At 32.7% G+C, this 11,149-nt stretch overlaps 1 pseudogene; it reads left to right on the top strand.

Moving 5' to 3' along the window:
- The first annotated feature begins 5,056 nt into the window (after window positions 1-5,056).
- LOC136410544 (piggyBac transposable element-derived protein 4-like) lies at window positions 5,057-6,007 on the top strand (annotated as a pseudogene).
- Window positions 6,008-11,149: the final 5,142 nt, after the last annotated feature.

Consider the following 11,149-nt stretch of genomic DNA (forward strand, 5'->3'; position numbering starts at 1 on the left):
TTACCCACATATTTTTATCCCAGGAGTTGTGTCACCTTGTCCAACGTCTGTATGTATAACAGGTACAACTTTCAATGATTGGACATGCTGTCCAATCATTGATTTTGGGTTTTGTCATTTGTAGATAATTATTGGACGCCGAGTTGGACAGATATTTATTTGAAATAAGTAAATCATTGGAAACGCCGAAACGTGCCAAATATAATTTGGTTCAACTTGAGATGGAAAGGATAATTTGTTGATTAAACATTTTGATGGAAAAATTGCTTTTCTGAATAGTGATCTAAAGGAAGAAGTGCTACATGCAGCAGCCTGAAAATTTTGTAAAAACAATAATTTGGTGTGTAAATTAAACAAAACCTTGTTTGGTATTAAACAATCTGCAAAAGTTTGGAATGAAAAAGTGAATGAAATTTTAAATAAATACGACTTTTATAGAGGTAAAGCTGACCTTTGTTTATACACCAAGTTATTTGAAAATGAGCCAGTTTATCTTATTATTCATGTTGATAATTTTTTGATTGCTAGTAAAACCATTGAAAACATTGATTCAATCGCAAAAAATCTAAGTAAGTATTTTGAGTTATCAGACATGGGCCAATTGCGTAACTATTTAAGTATAAATATTTAAAGAAATAGTAACGGAATTCATAGTATTAGTCAAACAAAGTATATTGATAAATTATTATGTAAATTTGGTATGCAAGATGCCAAAGATTCACCATTTTCATTCGATATCGGTTATTTAAAATAAACAGTATCAAATGTAAGAAATAAACAATCCATGCAAAATAATGAAAATTATCAGAAATTAATTGGAGGACTATTGTATGTATTTATTAATTCTAGACCTAATATTACAGCAAACGTGAATATGTTAAGTCAGCATAACAAGGAACCTTTAGAAGTGGATTGAAATGAATCAAAGCGTGTTTTGTGTTATCTGAAGAAAACAAAACATTCAGGATTGGTGCTTGGTGACAAATGCGATAAAGACATCTTGTTGATTATGTCGACGCAGACTGGGCAGAAAATAGGCAAGATTGAAAATCTAACAGCGGCTATTTGTTTAAATTTTATGGCGCCTCGATCAGCTAGGCAAGCAGAAAACAGACCTGTGTTTCATTATCTTCAACTAAAGCAGAATTTATCGCTCTTGTCGAAGCAAATCAAGAGGCCATTTGGCTTAAACAGCTGATAGATGATTTTAAAATTAGTAAATTCATAACGGTGACCATTTTTGAAGATAACCAAAGTTGTCTGAACTATATTTTTAATCAGAAATTTAGCAGTAAGACAAAACACATAGACACAAAATATCATTTTGTTAAAAGTTTAAGTGTAAATAATACAATAAATTTTGTTTACTGTCCATCAGAATGGATGTTTGCAGATATGTTAACAAAACCTCTAAGTAGGGTTAAGTTAAGTTCTTTATCAAAAGCGTGTGGTTTGGTAGTTAAAAAAAAAGAAAGGAAAGGAGGGGGAAGAGAGAAAACGCTTTAATCGTTGAGGAGGAGTATTGAAATATTCAGTTCAAGACAACGAATAAATCGCGTTCTTATTCCACAAATGTATGCCGTAACACTATCAGTGCCATAAAGAACGGTCGATCCAAACATAATTATTGCTTAGATTAGTATTTTTCCCATTTCTGATTCCGTCATAAGAGTAGTTTAAAAATATATAGAGCTAGTCTATCGCCTATCAGGTTTTTGTGACGGTCGTTAATAGTAACAATAAATGTTTGATTAATTACACCTACAATCTCATTTTTACTGCCACATTACTGGACGGTCTGTTTAAAGATTATCAACAAAAGGAATCTGAAGAAAAAGTTTAAACAGCCTAAAATAACATTATTTTTCGCCCAAGATCCATAAAAATATTAAGTTTTACATGTTGTTTTCATATTTTTTTATTAACCCTTATTTAGAATTATATGACCATTTCTTATGTAAAGGTAATAAACACATATCCCCACGTGTTGTCAACAAAACAATAACACACTCCAGATTCAGCACTTTCAGCATTTTAATATAAAAGCTCAGGTCAATTAGCATAAGTATTCATTAAGTGTTTTCTTCACTAGAATGTTAAAAGTAAACACTATAAGTCTAAATAAAGATACTTGTGCCTTTTTTTAATTAAGTGTTTTTTTTTAAAGCAAAGTTCAAAAGAACTTAACGTAACTAGCGCAATCGGTAGGATCCCTTCAGGTGCAGTGTTAACAAGCGAAAAGTATCTGAAAAATCGGTTGTTTACGTATTTACGACCTAAACTAAAAAGGGTGTTATATTTTCGCAATTCCGACTTGTCCAAAAATCACCCCGTAACCAGCACCTTCTGTATCTACATTTTAGAAAGGATCAACTTAGAAGAAGAAAACTTTGTGATTCCTGATACTCATCGTTTTTTTGAAAACCCAACAACGAAGCAATCAGTCGCACAAATTGGCGCAATGCTAATGTCCACTACAACCAATGCAAACCCGGGCAGTGTATCTTTCCCGCGGAACATTGGCTGATACAGAACTGAAGCAGAAGCCGTCTAAGTTAACAGCTTCAAATGCCGTACATTCTGATAATTAAGTTTATTCAGATGATAGTTGATTCATGGAAAAATTTAGGAAACAAATCCTAAGTGAGATAACATATCTATGCATTAGAGAAAATTCAGAAACAAGTAATAAAAGCAATAATTCCATAACTGAGTATCATATTGATCAACTCTATAACGAAGTAGATCCTAACACTTATAATCTAGATAATAGTAGCAATAGCATAAACGTGGCTGACGCTTTGAGATCTAATGTCTCTTTATTGAAAATTTTCGACGGAACTCCTACCAAATTGGAGTTATTCATTAGACAAATTGATACATTTTACACGAGATACTTTAATAATGACCCATCTCAGCAAAAATATGTCTTGCTAGCAATAAAGTCAAAAATTTTAGGTCAAGCTGAAGACTTCCTCTCAACGCGATCATACCTACAAAATTGGAATGAAATTAAGCCCGCCTTAACTCTAGAACACTATCGCATGTAAAATTTACGTGTATGTGAGCTTTCATAAAAAAGTGATACGGGGTTGGTTATTAATTCATTTAACGCAAGAGCAATAAACATGTTATCTTACAAGAATTGTGCTATGTCTTATCCTTAGGCATATGCGGTATGTTACAGACACCTATGTGTGTCCCATTGGAGATTAACTAAACTTGTATTAGTTAAAGTAGATCGTTACCTTAAAAGATAAAGAGGGTCTGTTTATCATATGGAGGTGTAAAGAGAATGACTAAGGGATATAAGCGTGGGAAGAATGTGGAAGGTTTAGCGTTTATCATTTTGAAGATAAACAGATACATGGGGGATGACTCCGACCCTTGTAGGGGAGGGCATTCTATTTCCAATCTTTGGCGAATAAAGAGATCTTACGTAAATTTGTTTTTTTTTTATTTTCCTAAAAAGGAAATATTTTTCTTACATGTATGTATCATATATTTGAATGCAGTGCAAAAACACTTTTAGCTATTGGATCGCCCGACTAGCAGTGCCTAGATACATGCATCTACAAGTCCCTAACCACTTTTCAGTATTGTTTTAGTCTTTTTTCGCAGTTAGGTGTTAATCGAAATAAAGGTCTATACGTAAAAAATACGTGTCGATGCTATTAACCACTTAATTGTATACGAAAAATTTACGTGGCTAGTGGATAATGCTTTCTTTCATAAGGGAAAATTTACGAAAGTATCACTTCCATCAGACACATAAATTATCTTTCTTTAGATATGTTTGGTCTAGTGCCTCCAGGATTATATAAACACACAGGTTCGATATGTGTGTATCTGGAGCGGTGCAATTATTCCTATTTTGCGTTTTGAAATCCTTAGACACATTTTAATTTTTCGGTCTGCCTAGTGAAAAATAAACAATTATTAGTTGAAAGTGCGTTTACTTTTTCTCACCCTCATAACCCAATAGTGACAATACTGTTTCTGATTGTTTTTTTATAATAAGAATAATATTTATTATATTGAACCAGTATTATGGCGAGAAAGGGTTTGAGTAATCAAGAATTAGAACGATTGGCATACGAAAGTAGTGACAGTGAAGTAGAAGATATTTTGGGGTTGGAAGAAAATAGTAACGACTCGGGTGGAGATGATAATATATCAGATCCTGAATGGTATCCAAATGATGATGAGGAATATTTGAAAAGCCTAAATAATGTATGGAACAAAGAAAATCAGTCTTCTTCATTTTGCTCGGACCAGCCTTCACAGAAGAAAAAAAGAATTGCTAAAGGAAAAGCACCAGAACGAAAAACTAAAGTAAGTAGAATTAAGATACCTACTAGTTTGACAAACTACTACACCAATAATTCTTTTTCTAAATAGGAAGGTGATTCAGGCAACAAAACTTCAACTCTATGTAGTTATGTAATTACACTCAGTCAGTCACAACGTAGAGGTAAAAACGGCTATGAATGATCTGCAGATTCGTCATGCTCAATGGAAAGAAAAACTCCTGTAAGGAACATAATACACATTAGGCCTGGTCCAATAGCTTCTCTCAGAAACAAATTAGATCCACAACATGCTTTTAACATTTTTTTTAACTGAAGCAATGATCAATAAAATAGTATTGCACACAAACGCTGAAATTAGTAAGGTGCAGCAAAAATATAAAACACAAAGCGAAACAATTGCATATAAAATTTCAAAAGAAATAAAGTCCCTATTAGGTATATACATTTTGGCGGGAGCACTCAAAGATAACTATCTTTCCTCCAATGTAATATTTGACAATTTATTCTGCGGCACTAGTTATAGAGCCACAATGAGCAAAGGGAGGTTTGATTTTTTAACTTGATGTATTCGATTTGATGACAAGAAAACCAGAAACGAACGACAAATGATCAATAAATTTGCACCTATATCGGAAATATGGGAGGAATTTATAGAAATTTGTAGACAATCGTACAAACCCGGATCTTATGTAACAATTGATGATGAACAGTTAGTAGGGTTTAGAGGAAGATGTAGCTTTCGTATGTATTTGCCAAATAAACCGGCAAAATATGGACTCAAATTCATTCTGCTTTGCGATGTTAGCACGAAATATCTAATCGATGCTTTACCGTATGTTGGAAAATCTACTAATCCAACTGGTCGTCCGTTAGCCGAGTTTTGTGTGGAATTGCTGACTAAAACAATCCATAGTACCAATAGAAATGTTACCATGGATAATTGGTTTACCAATATTCCATTGGCAGAGAAGCTTCTTTAGAAACCGTACAGGTTAACCGTAGTTGAAACCTTAAAAAAAAACAAACCCGAAATTCCATCGCTTTTCATTGAAAATAATAAAAAACGAAACATTTCTACGTCCATATTTACTTTTAGTAAAAAAAATAATATTTCACTAGTTTCATACAAACCGAAACAAAATGAGATAGCTTTATTATTGTCAACAATGCATCCAACTAGTGCTATAAATGAAAATACGCATAAACCCGAAGTTATTCATTTATATAATTCTAGTGAAGGGGCGGTGGATACATTCGATCAAATGTGTGCTAATTTGAGTTGTAATAGGAAAACGAAGAGGTGGCCCATGTGTGTCTTCTATAATATGCTAAATATGGCGTGTATTAACTCGTATATTATTTACTCTATGTTAGCCCACAGAGGAAAGCCGTTATCAAGAATATCATATATGTTTGAATTGCACAAAAGCCTAACGAAGCCATGGCAACAGCACCGCCTTGAACGTGGCACTAACTTGAATCGAGAGCTGAAACAGATAATTTCAGAAGGTACTTTGTGAAGAAAATGTTTTAGATCCAAGTCTGGTTTTGCAACGGCCCTTTAAAGGACGTCGAACATATTGTCATCTCTGTGCTTCGGAAAAAAGAAGAATGACAACTACGTACTGTAAAAAAGCAAACAACCAATTTGTGGTCAACACCAAGTGAAATGCTGTCCATCATGCAGTGAATGAAGCCAAAAACTTTACTTTTTAATTTTTCCGTGTTTTTTATGTCTTAAGAAGTACAATATTATATAGTTTGAAGTTTAAATTTGTTAAAATATTATATTTTTATTTAATAAAACATGAAGTTAAAAGAAACAAAGCAATTTTGAGTGCAAAAGTTTTTTTTTATTAATAAGCTGATACATGTAATTTTTACGTAGCGTTACTATTAACTGACAATTAAATGGCGATAGCGTTCTAGGGTTAAAAAAAAAATTTAGCAACCCATTAACAAGAGCAAATCTGCAGAAACAGTTAAAATTTTTATCAAGAAGAAATGAAACAACGCAAGATTACATACACAAACTCAAAGCTTTTGTCACCCAAATTAATGCAAACATCTGTTCAGAAGTAGCCAATATACAGTCTGCCCCAGATAAGGATGAACAATATGGGGATCTCAGAAACGGTAATAGATACAAAATGGTTTAAATTGGGAAAAAGTTGGGCAATTTAAAACAAATTAATAATCTGTTTTTATACCGACTAAATTCCGAATGATTACGAAGATATCAGGAAAAAAACGAATTTGGCGGTTTTCATTTTTTGCAAGTGACTCTTATACGGTTATAGTTAAAGGAATGAAAGTTTAAATTATATATATAATATATAACACATCTTTATTTCCCAAGAAAAAGGCTATCGACCACAATGGTCTTTCTGCCCGTGATATTTACAAGTTAGTTTAGATATATACTGTAACTTTAACAACAGTAGAAAGAAAAAAAAAAGGGTTTCTCTATATTCCATAATGCTCTTGCAGGGAATTGGCAGGGAAGAGGAATCGGAATTGTCTGGTTCGTCTCGTCAAGCAGAGTGGGTTTAATATTGTCCTATTCTTGGGGTTGTTCTTCCATTTTGTTTGAAGGTTTAGTAGTCTGTCAGTAATTCGTGTCATGTTTGTGCGTTGGTACAGTAACTGGTTGGGGGGATTGTGGAGAGGGTTCTTGGGATGTCTTATTTTAGTAATTAGTCTTAGTGCAATTTGTTTTGTTGTTTGTATGTGTTCTTTAAATTGCCCAACTTTTTCCCAATTTAAACCATTTTGTATCTATTACCGTTTTCGAGATTCCCATGCTGTTCATCCTTATCTGGGACAGACTGTAGAGGCACAAAACATTCTTATGTTTCAAAACGAATTAACCGCCACGCAAAAACTTTTAGCAAATATTTCCAATGAACTGCGTACGTTGTTAATTGTACAAAATCCGCAAAATCTTGATCAGGCTACAGATATTATCACAAACTATGAGATATTAACAAGTCAGAATAATTTCAAGAGCAATTATTTGAATCAAAACAGATCTTCAAATCAAAGTAGGTCAAATTCGAATAACGCTCAAAGTTTTCAGAACCTTTTAAAGCCAACAAATTTTCATCTAATGAATCAACCGTCTCCACTTTAATTTCGCCAACGTACAAATCCAAGTCAGTACCTAAAATTTATCCCAAGAAACCAATTCCCAAATTTAAAAAATGCATACCCTAATAAACAATACCCTCAACAAATGTCCGGAAACAGCACCGCAGTACCACAGACTCATAGAAGTTTCGCACAAATCAGATTCGAACGAAATCCATTTCAACAACACTTTTTCCACACAATTTCCACAACACTTTCCACAACAATTACAACCAAAGAATACGTTTCAAGAACTAACACACTTAGAAAATAATCATGAACCTGATGCAGAAATTTTTGACCCAACCACAGAATACGGCTATGTACCTCTTAATGAAATTCCCCATAATCTACACAATGAAGAAAATTTTCAATTAATAGCCTCAAATCAAACAAATCGTGAATAAACATAAACAGTCTCCAAGTTAATCTTATATTAAAATTCCTAATTCTCAAATTAAATTACTTATAGATACAGGCTCTTATACATCCCTCCTCAGACCTTCATTGACAAAAAATTTATTCCCTAACAAAATAATACCTTATGCAAGTACCCTACAAACTTGTGCGAGAACGAAAAAGGCCACCCACAAGGCCAGTATTCCATTACTTTCATGTTATGGAATATCAAAGCCCATGGATTTTGTCCTTTACCTTTTCCATGAGTATTATGATGGCATACTAGAAATCAAAGACCTTCATAAGTTAAAACTAACTATAAATCTTAAAAACAAAGTATTAAAAAATAACTATCTAGAAATACCCTTTAATATCGGCAGAACTTCGAATAATACAAGTCGACGTTCCACCTCAAACCCTACAGAAAACCACTGTTAGGACCACGTTACCAAAAGAGACAACGTGGTTAATAAATCATTTTCGAGATAATCAAATAGAAATACAACCCTAATTAACCCTTATAACTAATAACTATTCATAATCAAACATATACAGTAGTGGAAAAAAAGTATGGAAACTTTTAAATATTCAAATAATTTTATAGTGTGTTTAATTTAAATTGAATCCTTTGACATCCAAATAGTAAATAAGGTACTAACAAACAAATATGACATTCCATTCTTAAAATACTTTTATTGTTGTTAATATTTTTAATAAAAACAAATATGTGCTGGAAAAAAAGTATGGAAATTATTCATAAAGAAATTTATTTTGCCCTTAATTTTACACGATCTTCCAAAAGAACGGGTTATTTACACAGAATCTTATATTAGCAATGCCAAAAAGACAGTATTTTTCTTGCGATTTAAAACAAAAAGTTGTAAATTTATTTCAAATGGGAAAAGTGAAATTGCGAATTCCCTTCTAATTAGCAAAAGTGCTGTGACAAAGGTAATAGATAAATTTACAAGGCGTAGGTAGTGTACAAAACTTGCCCAAGACTGGTCGTCCCCGCAAAATCACCCCAAGAATTGATAAAGCTATGTTAAGGATTTCGAAACAAGATCCAAGGAAAACCGCTAGACAAATTAATGCTGAAATTTCGGAACAATTTGATATCCAGGTAACAAACAGAAAAATAAAAAATAGATTAATTAGTGGTGGGCTCCATGGACGTGTTGCTGTTAAAAAAACATTATTATCTAAAAAGAATCGACGCGCCCGAATTGAGTTTGCGAAGAGTCATCTTCATTGGAATCAACAACAATGGAATACGGTCCTTTGGAGCGATGAGGGCAACTTCTACTTATTTGGATCTGATGGAAGACGATATGTAAGAGATTCCACAGGCGCTAGATTTAAAGCAAAATATCAAGTTACTACCGTAAAACATGGAGGTGGTAATATCCAAGTATGGGGCTGTTTTTCGAGATCTGGGGTTGGGCCAATCGTTCAAATAGAAGGGCGGATGGATCGTTTTCAATACAAGGACATTCTAGAGAACAAAATGTTACCGTTTGCAGAAGAAGAGATGCCAATTCGATGGATTTTTCAGCAGGACAACGATCCTAAGCATTCTGCGAAGCTAATAAAAGAATGGTTTTTCCAGAAAAAGTTACCAAGCTTGAATAGCAATCCCAGTCTCCAGATCTTAATCCCATTGAGCATCTCTGGGACATTTTGAATCAACGAATTCGAAGCCATTTAAATATTAAGAGCTTAAAAGAGCTTTTCGAAATAGTTAAATTGGAATGGTCCAAAATCCTTATGGAACTGATACAAAAATTAGTGGACTCTATGCCCAGACGTTGTCAAGCAGTTCTGGATGCTAATGGGTACTCGACTAAATATTTAAAAAAATTTGGGTTGTAACTGCAGACTTTAGACAAAAAAGTTTCCATACTTTTTTCCGCGTTAATTTAAAATTTATTTTCTACACTCTGTACTTATGGAAGAAATTTTTAATTTTTCTGTTTAAATAAATAAATAATATGTTTCGTTTATATTTGAAGTAATGGTTCTTGTCTATATTTCTTAGTACCTAATTTAAATACAAAATTGTAAAGTTTCCATACTTTTTTCCACTACTGTATGTACAACAGATATCCTTATTCATTCTAGTTATTCTATCACTATAGAGTACGATATAAATGAAAGCCTACCATTGGAACCTATTGAAATTAATAGCTATGAAATTTTTAAACTAAAAAATAAAAATAACTGTCAAAACCCTAAAATACCGAAGCAAGAATATATAGATTTAAAGTCCTTAATCAGTTATAAACATTTAAACACGGAAGAACGAACTCAACTCTTTAAATTACTAAATTCATACCAGCAAATCCTCTATATACCGGGCGATCCATTAACTTTCTCTAATCAGGTAAAGCATAACATTAACACTACTGATTAAATACCAGTGCACACAAAACATTATCGCTACATAAATGTACAGGGTGTTCAAATAACGGAGGACGTCGGCTGTATCTGGAAAACTACTCATTATCGGGTTTGGAGAAAAAAATATTATAGTTAAATCGGCCATGAGAAATCGCTGGAAAATATTTTCAAGTTCGTAACCATACCGTTAGAAGGCGTTTTTTACATGACAAATCAATAAAAGACGATTTTTAGTAAAATTTATCTGGAAAATGTATATTTTAAAAATGAAATATCAATTTTTGAGACCATTTGTCACAACTTTTGTAGGAAGAGTTTTTTTTAATTTTTTGAAACTGAAGGGTGGGGGAAGCTTCCAATGTCAGCTCAAAAAATTCAGTTTTCTCTACATTAGCTAAATATAAAACTATATTGTAATATCTCGTTGGAAAGGTCTTTTTGCAATTTATGATGGGACAATTATCTCACTTCATGTTAATGCGACACAAATATTGCTAGGTAGCGCAATTTAAAATATATGATAATTTTTTAAGTTATTTCAGAAAACTCAAATGGAAGGGTACATCTTTTGTTGCACCATTCGAAAAAGCGTTAAATTATAATATAGTGCTTAATATAGTCAAAACCCAATACAAATATCTTTATGTGGTAGTAAATTATTGCAGTTTGAAAAAAAAATGTCTTACGCATGAAACAAACCTGCTTCGGTTATAAATCTAGTAGACCGTGAGTGTAGCTATGCTCCCTACGTCACAAATTTAAAACAAATGAATAGGCATTTCCATAAAACCATTTTTATCCACAAGATTATTATATTGACATTGATTTTGGTAAACTTTTTGATCGTGATAAAAAAATGCCAATTTCGGACGAGGAAGCTTTCGATATGCTTGCAGTTTATTTTGAAT

This window comes from Euwallacea similis, chromosome 8 (genome assembly GCF_039881205.1).
Source record: "Euwallacea similis isolate ESF13 chromosome 8, ESF131.1, whole genome shotgun sequence".
In the NCBI taxonomy this organism is placed as follows: domain Eukaryota; kingdom Metazoa; phylum Arthropoda; class Insecta; order Coleoptera; family Curculionidae; genus Euwallacea; species Euwallacea similis.